Raw genomic sequence first — 23,035 nt, forward strand, 5'->3', positions numbered from 1 at the left:
ACAAAACATGTTTAGGTAGTGGATAAATGATGAAGTTGGTGTAGGCATTATAGAAGTAAGGCAGTCATGAGCTGTGTGTAGTAATATTTAATGCTTTGCTTAAAATTATGGAATATCCTGTGCTATGAAAAAATGCTCAGAGATTTCAGAGATTCAGTAGCATCCCCTAATGTAGTTCTAATCCTGGCTATTAAAAAGCATCTTAGAAATTAGAAGTTGTTGGCTTTGTAATGCAGTGTTGTACTGCAGGGAATCCCATATACTATTCTGGTCAGCAGACTCTGCTACTTCCTATTGTTCCTTTTTTCCATTTGTTCTCATCCTGCAATTAGCATACTCCCATTTAAGGGCTTTCCCTTCCCTCCCCTTCCCTCTTTCTTTCAAAAAATGTGGAATTCTTATGAGTAGGCTGATCCTTCCTCTTTCAGTACCCACATTTGGGCTATTCAGCTGTCATTAGTGACTATCTAGGTTCATAGTAACTTGTTTCGTGTGTCTGTGCCTTCAAGTCAGTCTTGACTCCTAGCAACTGCCTGGACAAATCTACAGAGTTCTCTTGGCAACATGTTTTGGAAGTGGTTTTCCACTGAATTCTTCCTAGGGCTGAGAGAGAGTGATTGGTCCTGCAGCTAAAGCAGGTCTAGAACTCCTGGTTTCCAGTCTGGTGCCTTTAAACACTACACCAAACTGGGTCCCAACTATAAATATACACAAATGGAATTCAGGATAAGAATATCCTTTCTGCTCTGAAATCACATGTTTGAATCTCTCTCTCTCTCACACACACACACACACGCACACAGAGTGGCACATATTTGTCATCTATTTCTCTATCATCAACCATTTATATGCTGCTTATTCTGACTACTCTAGCCTAGAGTTTAGTTCTATTAATGAAGAGAGAAAAATGAGAATGTAGAGCTAGGAAAGAATTATAATTAAGTAATGGTAGGGTTACAGCTGATTTTGACTATGAATACATGGAAGTGCATACTGAAGCTGATTGCTGTGTTTCAGAATTGTGGAACGTTAAAAGAAAAGTACAAAAAATATTCAGCTCATTAGTAGACAATATATGTAACTCGAGGTTGAACTCTTGTGTTCTTGGTATTCTCAGAGCTTGGTTATTTTCCTGCAGACGTTTCATTACTAGGCTAGGTAATGCACTAATGATATTATGTAGTCTGATAATGAAATGTCTGCAGGAAAACAACCAAACTCAGAGAGCCAAGAACCCAAAAACATTTTCATCTATTAATGTATTATTTACATAACTCACCTCTTAAGGCATCTTGATATTTCTTCCCCATTTCCAGTATTTTCTTACTTTTCAAAAAGAATGTGTTCCTCTCCTTCCAATAAATTTCCTTTGTCCCTCTTTTCCCTTCTGCCACCAGCTGGCTGGTTTCACACAATATAATAAACCAATTATTGAAGGTATAAATTATTTACTTATAATTTAGATTTTTAGACTGTCTAGCTCATCACTGACTCTGGGCGACACAAAGTTAAAAACAGTGATTTGATACCATGCAATGAAGAAGTAAAAAGAAAAAAAATGAAAAGAAAAGAATTAAAGATGGGCCTAACAGGGGGAACAGGCATATACTATCAATATAAAAAACCAATCCTATAATGGGTGTACCAGGCCAGATGTGTCAGACAGCTAAATCTAACTTCTTCTGAATTAATTGTTTATTTGTGAGGGTTAGGAAGTTCACATGACATTCTTATGCCCCATGACACAGTTTGCTTGTTCATTCATTCATTCATTCATTCATTCATTCATTCATTCATTCATTCATTCATTCATTCATTTATAGTTTAGATTTATAAACACTGGCCCACATAGCAAACTCTCGGCGGCTTATAACTAAAACTGATAGAATAGATATAAAACTGATGTAAAACTGATATGATAAAAACTGCCCCCCCCCAAACACCATAAAACTGAATATAACAAGGGGGAAGGGGGGGATGTGCCAAAGGCAAAATAAACTACAAACCAAAGGGCATGAAACCAAAGAGCACAGCCAAGTTTTGAAAAAATCATCTAAAAAAGGTGTGGAGTCAATTCATTGTGTCTTCTGAAGAAGACCAGATATTTTGCACCATTGGCTGTTCTTCCTGTTGGTGGAAGGGGGAGAAAAGCCTGTGTTCCAAACCACCATTAGAGCGTTCTTTGATTGTTAAGTAGATGCTCCCTCCCCTTACTTGATTTGCTGTCATTATTATTGTTCTGGAAGGAAAGCCAACTCAGAACTAATATCTGCTGAGATGTAATCTTATTTCCCCCCCTCACTTCAACGGCCACCCAGACCTTCACAAAGTCCTGCAGAGGCTCCATGACTATTCAGATGTTTATCAGCATCTTTCTCTCTTTCTGAAAGAAAGGTGTTCATCTTTTTTTCTGAGAGAAAGAATGAATATTTAACAATATCCCAGGATTGGCCAGCCAACAATTTCCAGTCATCCTTCAGTAAATAATAGCAGGCAGTCAACCTTGCACTTTAGGCTCGTAATAATTTATTGGAATGTCAGGGAAATGTTGTCAAATTAAAAGCAGGAAACCAGACTCCCTCCTTTCCTCTGTTATTTCTGAAAATGGAAAATTGTCCCAGTGGCAAGAGAGATACAACTAATTTCTCTGTGATGTATCTGTATCTCTTTACTGTAGCTTTTGTGTGGGATTCAGAAGCAGAATCCTCATGTGAGAGCAATCTGTTGCTAATAGTCAAGAGTAAGTGAAGCCTGGCAGAGATTGGGTGGGGTGGAGGTTGGTGGGCTTGTAAAAGAGTTCACTGTTCAGGCTACTGACATAAACAGCTCTGAAAAATAATGAGGTGAAAATGTTTTTGTGTCATCTGATAGTTCAGTATACTATATAGTTCAGCCAAGAAGAAAAAGAAAATAACAATAGGAAGTGTGACTCGATTAATAACTACACTTCATTCATCTACAGCAGTGTTGTCCAAACTTGGCCACTTTAAGATGAGTGGACTTCAACTCCCAGAATGCTGGCTGGGGAATTCTGGGAGTTGAAGTCTACTCATCTTAAAGTGGCCAAGTTTGGACAACACTGATCTACAGGTTCTAGCAGAAATGAGAACATCTGGTAATATATATGTTTGTAGGGATCTGATTTTTCTCATGTCAGATTTTTATTTTACTAACCATCAGTTGCTGCATGGAATTAGATGATATGAAAATATCAGTGGCTCCACTCCTCCTATTTCACATTTTTAAAAAAACTATGTTGGATTGTTCCTCCACGCTTTTCTTCAAGCCTTATTCTTACAAGTACTGAGAACAAAAGTAAACCTTTGGCTTTCACTCTAGCTGGTCTTGTTCCCTTAACCCATTTAAATCAGCCACATTTCCTTCCCAGCATTTGGGGAATACACATCCCACCCCCATTCTCCAGGAAATGCCAAGTATCATATGAACCCTTGCACCAGGAGAGTACTGGCAAGGCTTCAGGACATCACAAACTCTATCCCCATGGGTCAGGAAGGCAGCAGTGCACATAGCTTGTTGGGAGATGTGCTCCATTTTGAGAGGTCTGACAGTGAGTTCTGTAATGGAGAAATCTGCTTTTTCTACATCTGTGCTGCAGACCCCAGGAATATCACTAGATAGCAAAAGAGAGATATAGAAAACTCACTTTGCTTCCATCTAGTGATCATTGAGATTTTTGCAATCCAGACCAGGTGCATCTAATTTTTTTCACTCACTCTTTCTTTTCAACTTTTTTTCCTTGGAAGACTGCTTGTTTGTTTATTAAATTTGTATCCTCCCTTTCAATCCTCAAGGAAGAATATTTCAATGCTCCCTTCCTCTATTTTTCCTCAGGTGCCATTCCAAAACCTTAATCATGCAACATGGCTCAACTGACTAGGGTTTAGGTGTTGTCAAGATACACCTGACTGGCTTAATTGAGTGGGCCAATTAACCCTTTTATGGTGTTTCCATAGCATGGCACTCCCTCCCATTGAAATCAATAACTTTATTGTGGGAATAGGGCCATTGTGCATTCACAATATGCTTAATAATAATTATTCATTAGGTCATTGATTTTAATTAAGTATGTTATGTCATTGTTTTTGTTACAGTTGATCATGGATGTTTTAATCTTTTGCTTTGATTTTTTTATTGTTTGTACTTAATATGAACCTTTTGTTTCTATTGATATTATACTCTGGATTTTTGTTGCCATGAGTCTGAGTGGAGTTGGTGGCATATAAACAAACAAGCAAGCACATTAATTAATTAATTAAATTAATTGTCGTTACTATATTGACTCACTTTCTGGATTCATGTAATGTATTGAACCATAAATAAACCAGATAAACCACCACAAGCTTAGAACACTGTGCAAATGGATCTTATGAAAGCAGCATCATGACACTCATATGTTACCTCCACATTCAGTGGCATTATACGTCTAAGTGCCAGATCCTGCAAAGAAACACAAGGGAACAATGTCCTCTCATTATACTTCAGAAACCTTGTGGGCTGTCACACAAGGGTGAAAACACTTTCTTTTCTGTTCCAAGAGGGCAGGACTAGATCTAACAGGCTTAAATTGTGTGGGTCAGTTTCATTTTGACATAAAGTCAAATCTCTTGTCCGTTGGAGCCCTTGGCAGTGGAAACAATACCTAGGTGAGACGGAATAGAGTTCCTCTTCTTGGAGGCTTATGGGCAAGTGCTGTAATCTATAATCTGTAATCTGTTGGCATCATTCTAGCTTTGAATTTCCTGCAATTAGATAGTTGACTCTCTTAGTCTTGTTTCTGTGCCAATTAGCTTCCAAGAATCATCTGATTAACCTGTACTGGCAAGAGAATAGTATTCTAGAATGCCTATGGTTTTATCCATCAATACAACTGTTATGCCCTTATATACACATCTTCATGTGTTGGACTTTAGTTTTCTTGATTCCATCAACCAAAGTCCTCACTGACTTTAGTTTAGTGAAAGCTGTGTCTGTGTGCCACTGAAATCAATCTTCCTTTACATTTATTGCTCAATATGTTTCAATAGGATTTAAGTAAGTCTACATTTCCTTGAACTGAGACTTCCGTACATTCATACAATATGAAAGAATAGTATTTTTCTTTTTCATATCTGCTTCTTGAGAAATTTCCTGAGATGAACATCCCCATGCAATGGACTAAAAGGTAGATTGTTTTCATCATACTAGTATGTGAGTGGCAAAACATCAATCTAGCAGAATGTGCTTTTGTATTCATATTAGCTCCTTCTTTCTTATTCCCACCTGTGGAAAGTTTTTGTAAACGAACTGTCGTATTATGACAATCAAATATCAATTGTTTTTTAGCTCAAAAGAGGGAGTCAGTTGCCCATCCTGTTGAGAGCTGTTTACTATTAAATGAGATTGATCCTTTAATCATGGAAATATATTCCACTGATTCTCAGCTTTTAAAATTATTAATTATATTTTGTACTGTCCTTCCTTCATCAATTTCATCTAGGGGCCATAGTCCAAAATCTCTTACACAACACCAAATCTTTGGTGGACAAAGGACAGCATTTCTGATGTGTAAAATAATTTAAAGCCTGCAGTAATGCAATATGACCATAAGAATCAATGAAAATGTCACAACAGCTTGCAAGTTTTTGAGAGCAGTGGACAGCTCAAATGCTTGCTCAAGACTTCATGGCATTTTTATTAATCCCAATGTCTTGTTAAGACTCTGATCTGTCCAGGGGCAGAATGTTCATTTGAGCTCCTCTTGCAACTTTCTTTCTGTGGCACAGTCCATTGTTTTTTATCCATTGAAGTTAATGGCTCTGTGGCTGGGAAAGTGTGGGGAAATCCAAAATGCTTAAAAAGCTGCAGATGCAATTTTATTTGATTATTTTACTCACTACTTAAACAACTACTCCTTTCAGATACAGAACCATACTTTGAATAGTGCCTATCTTCATGTCTGGGACTGGAACAAACTGATCCTAGTGCTAGAGTTAATGTAGCTGGTTAATCCATTCTTTGAAGAAGGAATGATTGTTACAAACAGCCTGGTGCTTTGCAAGATAAAGGAGACAACTGGAGAGGCACATTTCATCCATGTATATATTATTCAGTATCCAATCACAGTTGCTTCCTGGAATCTACCACAATATTTCAGAGGAGGAATATCATTCATTCATTCTCAGAAAGGCCACCAGCTACAGCACTAGTATACATAGCAACAAAAACCTCTTTATATATTCTTTTCCTCCTTCCTCAAGTAAGAGTTCCTTGTCAAGAACCACCATCCACTATCATGGTGCCACAAATTTTAGATGATTGTGTTGTTTGCTTGAAAGATGACATTCAAATACTCCTTGCTGTTGACAGATCTTGTCTATCAGGATATAGGGCCAGATCTTTTGATAGCTAAAGCTGCTTATGCTTTGTTAGGAGCATGGCCTTCACCCCCTTTCCTTAAAAACTTTATAAACATAAAATCTACCATTGGCCAGGACTTTACTAGGACTAACCAACATGGTGCCTCAAACTGCAAGCTTTTAAGTTCTCTAGAATAAACAATTTTTATTATTCATTTTATTTATGTATCATATTTATATGGCCACCCATCTCATGAAATGTAACTCTGGGCAGTATACAATCAAACCAAAAAACATTTAACAAATACAAAAATTATTATTAAAAGTCTAGGAGAGAATGTCAGATATTATGAACAATAGAGCCACCTCATCAGAACACCATTTCCTTTTGACCCCCAGGCCAGTGGACACAACCAGGTTTTGAGGGAGTTCTGGAAGGTCGGCAGAGGTGGGACCAGTCTCACCTCAAAGGGGATGATGTTCCACAGGGCCCATGCCAAGGCAGAAAAGGCCCATTTCTTGGGTCCTGCCAGATGTAACTTTTTGGCAAACGGGACCCACAACATGCCTCTTCTGCCAGACCTGATGGAACAGGCAGATGTAATTGGGAAGAGGTGGTCCTTCAGATAACCTGGCCCTACGCTATGAAGGGCTTTAAAGGTCAAAAACAGCATCTTAAGTTGGACTTGGAAGCAAACTGGCAGCCAATATGGAACTAAATCCTTGAGTCTTTCACTTCCATCATCAAGATGTCAATCAGGAATTGAACAATAACTGGACTGGGGATATGGCTAACTTACCAGTAAACCCAGTATGATTGTCAACCTCCACAGAACTGGCAAGACCAAGGAAACAAGAATGACATGGATTTCAGTAAAATACATTTAATGTTGGTTTGGGATAATCATGGAAACTACAAGACATTCCCTAGCCTCATTTAGACTGAATTAATTGATGTGGAGCCTCTTTGAAATTCCTTTTTCCCAAATGTCTCCCACCTGGGTTGCCTTTATGAAATAACTGAAGTCTTCCTTTCCCAGCCTCCCCACACTCTCTTACTGATAGGCTAAGTCTGAATTCTCCACTTTCATTGAAAGCACATATAGAAAAAATGAGAAAGAAGGTCAGTACCTGGAACACCATTATCCAAAAATTTGCCAACTCCCATTGGGGCACTCATCCAGAAATCATCAGATGCTCTGCTTTGGCCCTCTGTTACTCCTTTACTGAATAAGTATACCTATCAGACTTTCAAGATAGATCAGACTACGAATCCAATATCATGCAGGTCAGCGCTACTTTTATTATAAGGTTAACAGTAACAGAATCTTGCAATTCTGAACGTACTTCCCAGCTCCCTCCCTTTATCTTCGGTAAAACTAGGGAAGGTCTTCTCTGAGATGTTTATTCAGGTTACATTCCTGTCCCAGACTCAGTCCTCTTTTATCTGACATTGTCTTGGAGGAAGCTCTTCCTCCTGTCCCTCAAGACCATTCCTCTATAATTTCCAGTATGGAAAGGCTCCATTCATAAAAAAAAAGTGACACCTTGCTGAACACTGAACATAATCACATTTACAACCCACTAAACCAAATGCATTTTTTTTTTTACTGGAATAACACTTCCAGATACCTATACAACTACACCCAGAGAGAAAATGACAATTGGATGAGGTATACATCTGGATAAGCACATCATGGGATGGGAATATTTGAGGACATGCGAAATTATGATTTTGGCAACACAAACATTAAATACATGTCAAATTTCTGTTAGAGAGGAACTATGACAGAATGACTAAGAAAGCTTGCTGAAGATAACATTATTATGAAAGTACAGCTCTTTGATGGTGTAGGAGAGGAATGGGTTATTTGGAAGAAACTAAATCACTTTTGTATACAGGTTGCTAGACTGAGAATCAACATGGGCAAATGCGGGGTGGATTTCATGGATCAGAGACCTGTGATTGTGACAAGAGACAGGCTATATAATATCTCCTACTTTGTTCTTTGTTGCAGTCTGCAGAACCTTGCTGTGATCAGTGAACAACTGTGTGGAAAGAAATATGACTTGGTGAATGGACTTGAGAAGTGGACAATCAGTATAGGTATACAGTATCTGAACATGACATTTGGCCAAGCAATTGACAGTGCTGGCTGGTGTGGGTCTTCCGGGCTGTGTGGCCGTGTTCTTGAAGTTTTGTTTCCTAACGTTTCGCCAGCACCTGTGACCGGCATCTTCAGAGTGCAGGAGCACAGAGAGGAGCAGTTCTCTCTGTGCCCAGGGTGATGTGACCCTTTTGTGGGTATTTATAGAGATCTGAGGGGGAGGGAAAGGGGGGGATTGGGTGTGTGTGTGTGGGGGGGGGTTGAGTTACTGAGTGGCTGCTTGTTTTGGTGTTAGCATCTGTATGTATCTTCCTGGGGATTAGGCAGGGTTTTTTCTTCTATTGAATTGTTAATGAGGGGCTGCTGGGGGTGATTAGCAAGTTCATTGTGTGAACTGTTCACATGTCCTGGTGGTTGAGCTGAGTTCGTTGACCTTTTGCAGGCTGTATTTTTCAGGATTGGTAGCCAGGTTTTGTTGATTTTTAGACTCTCCTCTTTTTTATTGAAACTGTGCTGGTGTTTGTGAATCTCAATGGCTTCCCGGTATAGCCTGGTATAGTGGCTGTTGGTGTTGTCCAGTATCTCTGTGTTTTCAAATAGGATTTTGTGTCCAGTGTGCTTGAGAGCATGTTCAGCTACTGCAGATTTTTCTGGTTGCTGTAGTCTGCAGTGCCTTTCGTGTTCTTTTATCCTGGTATGGATGCTGCGTTTTGTGGTCCCGATGTATACTTGCCCGCAACTGCATGGTATGCAGTATACTCCTGCGGCGGTGAGGGGATCCCTTTTGTCTTTTGCTGATTTTAGCACTTCTTGTACTTTTCTGGTGGGTCTGAAGATTGTTTGGAAACTGTGTTTTTCCATCAGTTTTCCCATGCGGTCTGTGACCCCTTTGATATAGGGCAGAAATACTTTGTTGGTGGGTGGCTGTTTTTCTTCTTCAGTCACATGTTGCTTTCTTGGTTTGATGGCTCTTTTTATTTCATTTTTGGAGTAACCATTCGCTTGTAGGACCCAATTAAGGTGGTTAAGTTCAGAGTTTAGGAATTGGGTTTCGCAGATCCGATTGGCACGATCCATGAGGGTTTTGATAATGCCTCTTTTCTGACGTGGGTGGTAGATGGAGTTTTTGTGTAGGTATATTTCAATGAAGAATATTTCAATGCTCCCTTCCTCTATTTTTCCTCAGGTGCCATTCCAACACCTTAATCATGCAAGGTGCAACATGGCTCAACTGACTAGGGTTTAGGTGTTGTCAAGATACAACTGACTGGCTTAATTGAGTGGGCCAATTAACCCTTTTATGGTGTTTCCATAGCATGGCACTCCCTCCCATTGAAACCAATACGTTTATTGTGGGAACAGGGCCATTGTGCATTCACAATATGCTTAATAATAATTATTCATTAGATCATTGATTTTAATTAAGTATGTTATGTCATTGTTTTTGTTACAGTTGATTATGGACATTTTAATCGTTTGCTTTAATTTTTTATTGTTTGTACTTAATATGAACCTTTTGTTTCCATTGATGTTATACTCTGGATTTTTGTTGCCATGAGTCTGAGTGGAGTTGGTGGCATATAAACAAACAAGCAAGCACATTAATTAATTAATTAATTAAAATAATCGTGGTTACTATATTGACTCACTTTCTGGATTCATGTAATGTACTGAACCATAAATAAACCAAATAAACCACCACAAGCTTAGAACACTGTGCAAATGGATCTTATGAAAGCAGCATCATGACACTCATATGTTACCTCCACATTCAGTGGCATTATACGTCTAAGTGCCAGATCCTGCAAAGAAGCCACAAGGGAACAATGTCCTCTCATTATGCTTCAGAAACCTTGTGGACTGTCACACAAGGGTGAAAACACTTTCTTTTCTGTTCCAAGAGGGCAGGACTAGGTCTAACAGGCTTAAATTGTGTGGGTCAGTTTCATTTTGACATAAAGTCAAATCTCTTGTCCGTTGGAGCCCTTGGCAGTGGAAACAATACCTAGGTGAGACAGAACAGAGTTCCTCTTCTTGGAGGCTTATGGGCAAGTGCTGTAATCTATAATCTGTAATCTGTTGGCATCATCCTAGCTTTGAATCTCCTGCACTTAGATTCATAGCCTGAACTCTTGATGTATTCAGACTGCCTTCTCCAGCCTTCACCTCAACTTAGCCTTAAAGGGCAAATAGGTAATTATTGTTAATGCCTTCCTATTGTTAGTCACTGATATTTTCTTCTGTACCTGCAGCTGATGGGTCAGCTTCTGATACACTCATGGTTTTTGGCCTGTGGCAGCTCCAGCCAACCCACAGCCATTACACTGCAGCTTTTCTCTTCCAACTGACAGCTCACCATAAGTTCTTGGTGCGTCATATACTAGCCACTTATTTCTGCATCATAAAATCCTAATATTGCTTTCAGATGGGATTGCTTTCTATTTGCTACACTCTGGAAATAGGCCAACTGCTCACCATTTTGTGAACTGATTGAATTTTTCCTCTGCTGCATTCCCATGGCTTTTGGAATGAGCATGAAAGTCCTCCAAATAATAATGTATACAGTTGCTATGGCCTATTAGTGTCATGCAAGCGCAATTTCTTTCTTCTTTTTCCTCAAGTCGCTATGTCAGTCCTATGCTCGATTCACCATTTTTTTCCCCTTTATTGAGCACACCTGGGGAGATGCCACATTCAAGTTGAATAGGAATCCTAAATAGTATTTTAAAATGTATATATTGAGCAAGCTGCCCCCAAGATCCCTAATTACACTGCCTTCTCTTCTCCAGCTTGGTCTGCTCTCATGCAACATACTGAACCTGGTTAATGAATTAAGCCATTTTCTGAGTTGATGCAGTACAGTATACCCTAAACTGGCCAAGGGGGTTAAGTTTGCATAATATGCTAACCCATAAAAGCAGATCAAGATTAGCTCTAACTCAGTGTTTTTCAGCCTTGGCAACTTTAAGACATGTGGACTTCAACTCCCAGAATTCCCTATGGCTAGCTGGGGAATTCTGGGAGTTGAAGTCCAGACATCTTAAAATTGCCAAGGTTGAAAAACACTGCTCTAACCAAACGTAGCCTGATGCGCATGTCCAGATGCTCAGTCTTGAATCAACCTGATGTTGTGGGAACGCAGACACTGAGTGTCAAAATTTGAAGGAATGTTTTGCTTGTAGATGAACAGCATTCTCTAAGCACACACAAATCATCCCTTGTTAATTAGGTTAGCTCATGCCAGACTATGTTCTAAAAAGACAGATTGGATCTATTAATTCTGCATTTGAAAAAGGCCTTTCAGAAAGAGCCAGTTTGGTGTAGTGGTGAAGGTGCTGGCCTAGAAACCAGGAGACGGTGAGTTCTAGTCCTGCCTTAGGCCTGAAAGCCAGCTGGGTGACCTTGGGCCAGTCCCTCTCTCTCAGCCCAATCCACCTCACAGGGTTGTTGTGGTGAGGAAAATAGGAAGAGGAAGGAGTATTAAGTATGTTTGCTACCTTTACTTATTTATAAAAATAATAAAAGCAGGATAAAAAAAAAATCTAAAAAAAAAAGGGTATTCTGCTCTTTGCTGTAATTAAAGTGTCCCAGTGCTAAGCATGCATATATGAAACATTTCTCTCTTTCCAGGCTCACATGAAATTAAACCATTGTTTCTGTTCATTAATCAATCCCTCTTGCTTTCATCCACTTCCTTTTTACAATCATTTGCTTGCTTTTGTTTTCATCTAGGTGGTTTAATCCTCTGTCCCTCATTCTTTTTGGGCCCGAGGACTGTTTGCAGATTTACCTAAGCTGCTTTTGCCTGTAGTATGAGGTCTTTCCCAGTTCAAAGTGGACAACATTTTAAGAGCTAAATCCCCCTCGAAGCAAGAAATTGAACGCAGAAAGTTGCTAGGCTGAAACATATATTCCTTCCATAGTTCTAGCAATTACTTGTGTTTTCAAATGGGCTAATACAAACAGTGGTTGGACAGCCTGGAGGAGCTTATTTAATTAAAAAAGGGGCTATTAATATAGAGGAGGTTTGGCATCATTGATGCTCTACAAAGCAGGATGAGCATACTTTACTGTCATACTGAATTGAACTGATGAAGCTTCAGGGATTCTACGTGTTGAATTGCTTTGTAGAATCAAAGAATAGATTTGATTCCTTGAAACACATCCCAAGATCCAGTCTGGTTCAGATAAATAAAAAAGTTTTCCTGTGCATACAGAGAAGACTGATTTCCAAGCTGAATTTTTTAAAAAAATGAATGGATCAAATTCAGTTATTTGATCTGACAGTTCAGGGGATCATAGTTAATCAATTTATATTGTCAAGTTGACTTGTTCTGGTTTTCTGAACCAATACATTGATTTTATGAATTGGATCTGATTCATACATCCCTAATATACACTACCCACAGAACAGGTGGCTGAGATCATGGTCCAGATAATTGTCTGAACATGCATAAAGAGGCAAGAGGGGTTGTATGAATGCCTGGCTGGTGGTGCTACTTCATAGGTCTTTGGGAGGTAATGCTTAAAAATGATCCTTTGATTAGCGGTAGGTAACCCTGTATCTATGAACACCAATTTTTCCATGGAACTCCTTTGGTGCCTGTCTGCTTGCCATTCTGAAGGTTTTTTTAAAAAAAATAAAAATAAGATATATATTTAAAATAAACAATATCTATTTGTTTAAACATAACAATAAATGGGATCAGGCATTCCAAAATACAAAGGAGCTTCCTCTCGATTTTCAGGAGTGCTTCTGAGCGTCATAGAGGTCCATTAACCATTTTTAGAAAATAAAAAAGGAGGTCAGGTATAATCATCCACTATTTGGGATATGAGCCCAGAAAAAAAAGTACAGGTAGTCCTCATTTAGCAATCACAACTGGGACTGGCAACTCAGTCGTTAAGTGAAGCAGTCACTAAATGAAACCGTGACTGTGCTTATGATCTGACTTTAGCTTTCCTTTGCTTTACAGACCTGCGAAGGTCATAAAAGCAAGGATTGGTTGCAAAGTTACTTTTTCATCACCATTGTAACTGAATGGTCACTGTAAGAGGCAGTTGCTAAAGAGGACTACCTGTAAATGTAAGTTGATGCGTTAAAGAGCATCCTATGAACACAGTAGACAGAAATATCACCAGTTTAACTTTTGGGCAATGGGTATTCTGTGAATGACTGGCCATGGCTGCCATTTTGCGAGTGTGCTAATAATGCACTCTCAATATTTCAAATGTACAGTACTTACCTTTTTTGCATATCAGTGCTCAGCCATATGACATATTACTAAATTGGTCCATCTATTTCTGTACTGTCTTGTCTCCAGGACTTTCTTTCCCATTATCTGCCTCACAACTGAAGCTACAACCTTTTGCACTCAAGCACAGCCCATACAAAATTCTAGCACAGATTGAACATAATAAACTATGTTGGAGGTGGCAACTTTTCATACCCAGAGGATCTCTTGTAGTTCTGCTCAGATATCTGTGGTGGCTTGCCCACCCTGGCACCTCTGTAGTGTAATGATCCCAGGGCAGGAGTGGTCTTGTGGCCCACCCTTCTAATGGCAATTACATTTACACCCCCCCCCCCTCCCCATGGGAACAGGACCTCTATGTGGCAGGAGGATATGAATGAAGATTGGCAAGCAAGAGTGAACAATTTTGTTCTACTGGCTATTCTGAGTTGATTCTCTGTGCTTATCTTCTTCTGTTCTAACCTATACCAACCTGATCATGAAACATCCCTAGGACCAGAGAACACCAGAACACACTCCTAGAAGCTTCAATGAGGATACAGTTACCTTCTTGTTTTCCTTACTGCAGTGTTGATCAGTTATAGTGTCTCTCAGTAGATTGTGTTGGAATTGAGAAGTCTACTAAAGGAGGAATGATCTTGGAACTTTGAATTTATAAACCTATGCAACTGTCATTGAAACATATTCTGTTGCTTTCTTGGTGGGACCACTGGGATCAAGGTTCTATATTGGTTAAAGACTAGCCAGCCCAATACATTGTCCTTCTTTAAGCTGAATTAGAACGGGGAACTGGAAGAACTTTTTCCAAATTTTCCTGATAAGAAAAGAAAGGATCCCATCTTTTCACTTTCCACCAATGAATTCGTTAAAAAGAAAAAAAGTTCCAGCATTTCACTGGACCCTTGGTGGGAAAGTCCCTTTAGAAGGGGACAGGCAGACCAGGACAAAGTATCCATGGAGGGCAGCAACCAGTGACTAGAGTGAAGGGAGCTTTCATGCCACAGTGCACAGTAGTGACCCAAACTGGAGACAAACAGGCCTGAGAGCACTGCTTGTCCAGACAGAAGTCAGAAAATATTACTTTTGATATGGAACAAGATAAAGATGGGCCGAGGTGGTCTTTGTGATTGGTTGGGGGCTATAGTGAGGACAAAGTTGGGCCTTCCCATCCACAAGGAATGGTTAATGGTCCATCCTTGTACCAGGACCAGTACAATGCATGGATGAGCTTTAGTTTAGTGTTCAGTCCTGGGGATGTGATAGCACCCCCATACATCTGACTAGAATCATGAGGGTTTTATTGTTCTACTCAGAGAGAGAACTGAAGTATGATGGAAATTTTGAGATACCTATAAATATTCAGGTAAAACTTTCTCCTCAAGCCTAACACTTCTCTCACCACCTTCTTTAAGCCTGATGTAAAACTCAGGTTTCTTTCTCCTTGCTGCCTACAAAAATAGTCTTATTATTTTTATCCCATCCCTCCCTCCTTCCCTCCTGTGGCAGTCTATGTATAGAAATCCTTTAGAAGAATATAAACCAACCTGTTTTCCAATGCTTGTGTTTGTTTATGAGATGTATATTCTGCCTTTCTTCTAAGAGTTCAAGGCAGCAGCCACAGTACTTCCTTCTGTAATTTTTTTCCCTCATCATCCCTGTGTGCCTCAAGTTGCCCATCACTGTTTAATCTAGATGTGCTGAAGGATGCTCTTCCCTCAATGATAGATGATTAGATCCAAGTATGGTTTGACTCACATGGAAAGGAGGGAGAAGTTATCACATCCTTTGACTCAGGCAGAAAATATTTTTGGGTGCCCCACAGATTCTCAATATCTTGGCAGAATCTTATTCTGCTATCATTCATAGGCCCTCCTTAATTACATTTTTTCAGGGTCTGGACTCCAACCATCATAGCATCCTGTTGTAATATTTCTGTGGGGCATGGTAGGAAGTTACAATAGTAGTCATACCTTACTGTCCTGTGTAAGTAGGGAGATTCTTGGTAGGTTCTTTGCCACCAGTGAATACAGAGGGGCACTTCTGTCTTTTCCTCCATTATATCTGGATTCTTCCTAGTTGCAGATTGCTAATGACAGTCTTTTGAAGTAGGCCAGTTCAAGAAACAGACGTGCCAGGCATACTACAAATGCTCTTTATTGTGATAAAGTAGAAAAACAGAATCTTGAAAGCTTGTCCAAGTTCCTTTCTGACTCACTTTACACTAAAAATGTTGGCTATTTTGAGTTTCTTTCTCATACTTCCTTCCATCGCAGGACTCTGTAATCTTTTCTCCAGGTCCTTACTAGCTTGTTCTTGCTTCCTTCCCTTAATAACTCTCTCAAGATCAGCTCTAAATTCCTCAAGATCAGCTCTAAATTCCTGCTACACCTAAGAATTAACAGGTATGAGATGGGAGAGGAGGCAGAATACTTAATGTCCTGGGCTGATCTTTTCATAGGTGGTTATAGGTTATATACTTTTGAAAATTATCTACTCATCCCTGGATAAAAGGTACTGATTGAAGACATTTCATTTTTTTTGAAAAAGCTGACATTCTCCAAAATCTTCTACCTACTGGGTTTCAATGAAAAATTTTACACTCAGTATTGTGTACGATACAAAGGCCACCGCTCTTCTCATTTAGTGCTGACAAAGTCCCAAGAGTGCAATATAACAATGACATCCCATATGTATTTTGGACTGAGAAAGGAACCATAAATCAAAATAAAGCATAATAAAAACTGAATAATGCTTCTGCAGGAACACATTTAGATACACAGTTGTCTAAAATGTACTATGAGATATATAGCCTTTAACCATTCTACAGCAAGGCAACAATCTGGGCATTTCGGTTTTCTTCCTGCCCAGCTGTTATGAGACACTGTAAAATGTCAACATACGTAGCAGAAAATACAGAATGCAGGCTATGAGTACAAATGAATGAACACATTAATATGGGAGCAAACATCATACATAATTCAGAGTAGAATATTTTGATTAAAATATTTTTAAAAATAATATTTTGCTCTGAAGTTCAGGTACAACATGGTTTTTTTAAAAGGGTAGTTACAAATATTTACCTATTTACATTGAATCAAAGAATGGAGAATTCAGAACATTCCACTTGAAAAGGACAGAACTGAAGCCTGAGGTAGGTAGGTAGGCAGACAGCCAAGCAGGCAGGCAGAGAGACAGACAGACAGATAGGTCAAAGAGTTCCAGCTTATTTTCAATGAGTCTAAATCTCTAAGATCAGATGAATTAAGTCCTAAAATACGGAAGGCATTTGCTGATCACCTGGCTGGGGAAAACAAAGATCCAATAAACTGTGGAGGACTGGTTGATGAAGTTGATGGAACTTGCTGAGATGGCTAAATTGACTTCTTTGATCAGAGAACAGACAATATCTAAAGTATATTTATTGCTCCCCTTCATGGATCACTGCCTTGTCGTGGCGAAGGGGCTTGCGTAACTCAGTGAAGCCATGAGCTATACCGTGCAGGGCCACCCAAGACGGACAGGTCATGACAAGACAGTTCTGACAAAATGTGGTCCACTGGAGAAGGAAATGGCAACCCACTCCAGTATCCTTGCCAAGAAAACCCCATGGACAATGTTAAAAGGCTAAAAGATATGACGCCGGAAGATGAGCCCCTCAGGTCGGAAGGTGTCCAATATGCTACTGGGGAAGAGCGGAGGGCAATTCCAAGTAGCTCCAGAAAGAGTGAAGCGGCTGGGCCAAAGCCGAAAGGACGTTCAGCTGTGGATGTATCTGGAAGCGAAAAGAAGGTCCGATGCTGTAAAGAACAATATTGTATAGGTACCTGGAATGTAAGATCTATGAACCAAGGCAAGCTGGATGTGGTCAAACATGAGATGACAAGATTGAACATCGACATCTTGGGAATCAGCGAACTGAAATGGACAGGAATGGGTGAATTTAATTCGGGTGACCATTATATCTACTACTGTGGGCAAGAAACCCTTAGAAGAAATGGAGTTGCACTCATAGTCAATAAGAGAGTGGGAAAGGCAGTAATGGGGTACAACCTCAAAAACGACAGAATGATCTCAGTGCGTATCCAAGGCAAACCATTCAATATCACAGTCATCCAAGTCTATGCCCCAACCACTGATGCTGAAGAAGCGGAAGTTGACCGCTTCTATGAAGACCTACAACACCTTCTAGAACTAGCACCAAAAAAAGATGTCCTTTTCATCATAGGGGATTGGAATGCTAAAGTAGGAAGTCAAGGAGTAGTCGGAATAACAGGCAAGTTTGGCCTTGGAGTACAAAATGAAGCAGGGCAAAGGCTAATAGAGTTCTGTCAAGAGAACAAGCTAGTCATAGCAAACATGCTTTTCCAACAACACAAGAGACGACTCTACACATGGACATCACCAGATGGTCAATACCGAAACCAGATTGATTATATACTTTGCAGCCAAAGATGGAGAAGCTCTATACAGACAGCAAAAACAAGACCAGGAGCTGACTGTGGCTCAGATCATGAGCTTCTTATTGCAAAATTTAGGCTTAAATTGAAGAATGTAGGGAAAACCACTAGACCACTCAGGTATGACTTAGATCATATTCCTTGTGAGTACACAGTGAAGGTGATGAATAGATTTAGAGGACTAGATTTGGTAGACAGAGTGCCTGAAGAACTATGGACGGAGGTCTGTAACATTGTACAGGAGGCAGCAACTAAAACCATCCCAAGGAAAAAGAAATGCAAGAAAGCAAAATGGCTGTCTGATGAGGCATTACAAATAGCTGTGGAAAGAAGGAATGTGAAAAGCAAGGGTGAAAGGGAAAGATATAAGCAACTGAATGCAGATTTCCAGAGAATAGCAAGGAGAGATAAGAAGGCCTTCTTAAATGAACAATGCAAAGAAATTGAGGAAAACAATAGAATGGGGAAGACTAGAGATCTCTTCAAGAAAATTGGAGATATGAAAGGAACGTTTAGTGCAAAGATGGGCATGATAAAGGACAAAAAAGGCAGGGACCTAACAGAAGCAGAAGAGATTAAGAAGAGGTGGCAAGAATACACAGAAGAACTATACAAGAAAGATCTTAATGTCCCTGATGTCCATGCTGGTGTGGTCACTGACCTTGAGCCAGACATCCTAGAGAGTGAAGTCAAGTGGGCCTTAGGAAGCATTGCTAACAACAAAGCTAGTGGAGATGACAGTATTCCAGCTGAGTTATTTAAAATACTAAAAGATGATGGTGTTAAAGTGCTGCACTCAATATGCCAGCAAGTTTGGAAAACGCAACAGTGGCCACGGGATTGGAAAAGGTCAGTTTACGTTCCAATTCCAAAGAAGGGCAATGGCAAAGAATGCTCAAACTATCGCACAATTGCACTCATTTCACATGCTAGCAAGGTTATGCTCAAAATCCTACAAGCTAGGCTTCAGCAGTACGTGAACCGAGAACTACCGGATGTACAAGCTGGGTTTCGAAGAGGCAGAGGAACTAGAGATCAAATTGCCAACATTCGCTGGATCATGGAGAAAGCACGAGAGTTCCAGAAAAACATCTACTTCTGCTTCATTGACTATGCAAAAGCCTTCGATTGTGTGGATCACAACAAACTGTGGCAAATTCTTAAAGAGATGGGGGTACCAGACCACCTTACCTGTCTCCTGAGAAATCTTTATGCGGGCCAAGAAGCAACAGTTAAAACCAGTCACGGAACAACCGATTGGTTCAAAATAGGGAAAGGAGTACCACAAGGCTGTATACTGTCACCTTGCTTATTTAACCTATATGCAGAGTACATCATGAGAAATGCCAGGTTGGAAGAATCACAAGCCGGAATTAAGATTGCAGGGAGAATCATCAATAACCTCAGATATGCAGACGATACCACCCTAATGGCAGAAAGTGAAGAAGAACTAAAGGGCCTCTTGATGAGGGTGAAGGAGGAGAGTGCAAAAGCTGGCTTGAAACTCAACATTAAAAAAACTAAGATCATGGCATCTGGACCCATTAATTCCTGGAAAATAGAAGGGGTAGAAATGGAAGCAGTAACAGACTTCATTTATTTGGGCTCCAAGATCACCGCAGATGGAGACTGCAGCCATGAAATTAAAAGACGCTTGCTCCTTGGGAGGAAAGCTATGGCAAACCTAGATAGCATATTAAAAAGCAGAGATGTCACCTTGCCAACAAAGATCCACATAGTCAAAGCTATGGTTTTTCCAGTAGTAATGTATGGCTGTGAGAGCTGGACCATAAAGAAGGCTGAGCGCCGAAGAATTGATGCCTTTGAACTGTGGTGCTGGAGAAGACTCTTAAGAGTCCTCTGGACTGCTAGGAGGTCAAACCAGTCAATCTTAAAGGAAATCAACCCTGATTGTTCATTGGAAGGACTGATAATGAAGCTCAAGCTCAGATACTTTGGTCACCTAATGCGAAGAGAGGACTCTTTGGAAAAGACCCTGATGCTGGGAAAGATTGAAGGCAAAAGGAGAAGAGGACGGCAGAGGATGAGATGGTTAGATAGCATCACTATCTGAAGGAATGAGCATGAAACTGAGCAAACTCAGGGAGGCAGTGAAGGACAGGAAGGCCTGGCGCAATATGGTTCATGGGGTCACGAAGAGTCGGACACGACTTAACGACTGAACAACAACAACAATATTTATTGCTGACTGGAAACCCCTTATGGACCTTTTGAATAGAAAAAAAATGAACTTATGATTGATAGTTTCAATGATTGGACAGAATAGAAAGAAGAGAGTTATTTTGTAGCGTAAGAGGTAAATTTATAACTATACTTATAATTGCTGTAAGGAAGCTACTTTGTATCTTTTTCTTTCTTTTCTATTTTTCTTTTCCTGTTTTTTTCCTTTCTTGCACTTTTAGCTTTCTCTTTGATTTCTTTCTTTTTCTTCTCTTTTTCTCACTTTGTATTAGTTTGTATTAATTTTTATTTTCTTTTTTAAAAATCCTTAATAAAACTATACAAAGAAAAAAAGACTAACCTTGAGAAGATTCTATAGCAGATTACAAAGAGATGGATTTATAAGCACCTTAAAAACAATGTGGTAATTACCAGGTGTAAGGATGGATTTGTCAAGTACAAAATTTGCCAAACTAATTGTATCTCATTTTTTGATTGGGTGATTTCCTTAGTAGTTTATGGAAAAACTGTAGACTTAATATATCTTGGCAACTTTAGATATAATATATCTTTCCTACAAAGCATTTGACAAAGTATCCAGTTTCCATCTGAATGTTAGGAAAAACTAACATTCAGAATCTGAGAGTAAAACTGTTCATAGAGTTGATGGATTCCCCTTCACAGAATTTTTTAAAATGGATACTAGGCAATCGTGTATCATGAATGCTTTAATTTGATTCCTGCACACAGAGTGAGGGGTAATTTTATATAAATGGCTGCCACAGTCTCTGGAAAAGAAACAGCTGCTTTAAGTTGTTATAAACAACTTTCTATTGTGTGTTCTGAAGAACTGTTGCATTCCATATATGTGGTATCTGCCCCACATCCACAACAATGTTGTCCATCCTAGAAGTGTAGATGGGCTGGAAATAATGGGAATTAGTGTCCAAACATTTAGAAAGCCCTAATTTCCTTATGGCATGGTTACAATGATATAGGCATGGCTCTCCTGGGTTTCAGGCAAGTATTTTTTTCCAGCCTCCACCGGGAAATACTAGGGACTGAACTGGGGACCTCAGGAAAGCCTTTGGTGTACCATTGTGTTATAATTAGAGGATCTCATAAAAGTCCAGTACCTACTAATATTTCTCAGCTGTCACATCTTTTAATTTGAGTTGAGTCTCTCCATGATCAGATGGAAATTAGGGTAATATCATAGGTAAGATTAGAAAGAACCTGGTTATTACAGTAAAAGGTTAGTTGGTATTTGGACATTATGCTAAGGTCATCCCAATGATAGTGTACCAGGTTCCATCTCTTTCTGTCAAGCCAAACTAAAAGCTTTGACCTTCAGCATTCTTTTTTATGTCTACAGTTTTAAATACTAAACTGAAAATTGAATGGGAGCACTGAAACATTGGGCCAAGGCTGAATAATTATGAATAATTGTTTTAACTCTACTCACTAGGCTTCTCTTGACATCTGGCACAGAGTGGAAAAGGGAGACTGTCAACCCCATGCTGAATGGAAACCTGACATGTAAATAATGACCCTTGTGCAAATGTCACCAACTAATTGGATGCATGTAAAAAAAGAGCCTATAAATTTTTGAAGAAAGGTTCTGGCTTCATTTTCTGCTGGAAGTTTTATTCTCTTAGGCCTCTGTTGTTTCTGGTAACAAATCCAGCTAAACTAAATAACAGCTGTTATCACTGACATCTCTCACCCAAATGAGCTTTCACCAAAACAGAGCAAATGCTGCCAAACATTATAATTTGCTTTAAAGTTCTAAGTGTCAAGAGACCCTTTTTCAGGGCTGAACCGTGTGACCCTCTTGAGAGGACATTAACTCATGTAAACCTTTACCTTCTCCCAACATTAGCAAATGAATGGAAAGGTTATAACTATGGTACTCATCAGGTTTTTATTTGAATGAGTCCAGGCTGCAAATTATAGAGGGCAACTTTCCCCTAGAATTACTATTTTAATGAACATCTCTTCCAAATACAAAAAGAGCTCTGTACTAAACTGCACCACAAAATTCAGAGAAGCGTATTCTGAGCTGCATATTAATCCTGGAAATGAATGGGGTTTATTAAGAAGGCAGAGCAACCAACACTTTAGCACTCTCCTCGATCTGACTCATGTAAGAGCTTCACAGGAACGCTCCATATTATTTCTTTATATGGTTCGTTCTATATGATTGTCAGCTGGGATCAACTTTAGAAGTATTTAAGAAGTAGGAGTAGAGGTGGTGCGCAAAAATAGCAGGCCTATATGATTACTTGGACACAGTGGCATTTACTTCTTATGGCATAAATCCAACGAGTAAAACACTTGTTACAAAAGAATACTGGGCGGTTAAAAGGCAACCATTAGATCTGATTTAGAAATGTAAACCAGCTTACAAAGACTTATGGAAACTCATAAAAAGGAAAGCAGAGTGTCCCTATGTTGTGCATTCCCTGGATTCTTTGATGCCAATCTGTTACAAACAATAACAAAATTGGAAAGTTTCATAATCTTTCCATTCACTTGCCAAAAGCAAGAGAGTTCATCTGGTGAGCACGTTCTGGAAAAGTTCCTGAGCTTAGTGATCCAGACAGTGCAATAGTCATATGAGAGCATCTTATACTGTATTAAAGCTACTTGGCAGTTCCTAATGGCTGTGTTCATAT

The 23,035-nt window shown here is 39.5% G+C and overlaps 1 long non-coding RNA gene across 5 annotated transcripts in view; it reads left to right on the forward strand.

Annotated features, from left to right (window-relative positions):
• The window catches only part of LOC148213539 (uncharacterized), a 226,883-nt gene that overhangs the window by 14,402 nt on the left and 189,446 nt on the right, over positions 1 to 23,035 (forward strand). For 4 of the 5 annotated variants that reach the window (XR_015794379.1, XR_015794377.1, XR_015794378.1 and 1 more), the window contains one exon: positions 8,375 to 8,463. The exons of the other annotated variant lie outside the window; for it this stretch is intronic. This is a non-coding gene — a long non-coding RNA (uncharacterized LOC148213539). The remainder of the gene's footprint in view (positions 1 to 8,374; positions 8,464 to 23,035) is intronic. 5 annotated transcript variants of the gene reach the window in all.

This window comes from Python bivittatus, unplaced genomic scaffold, assembly GCF_059951505.1.
Source record: "Python bivittatus isolate LINGU-HERP-01145 unplaced genomic scaffold, Pbiv_v1 ctg000980_np1212, whole genome shotgun sequence".
NCBI lineage: Eukaryota > Metazoa > Chordata > Lepidosauria > Squamata > Pythonidae > Python > Python bivittatus.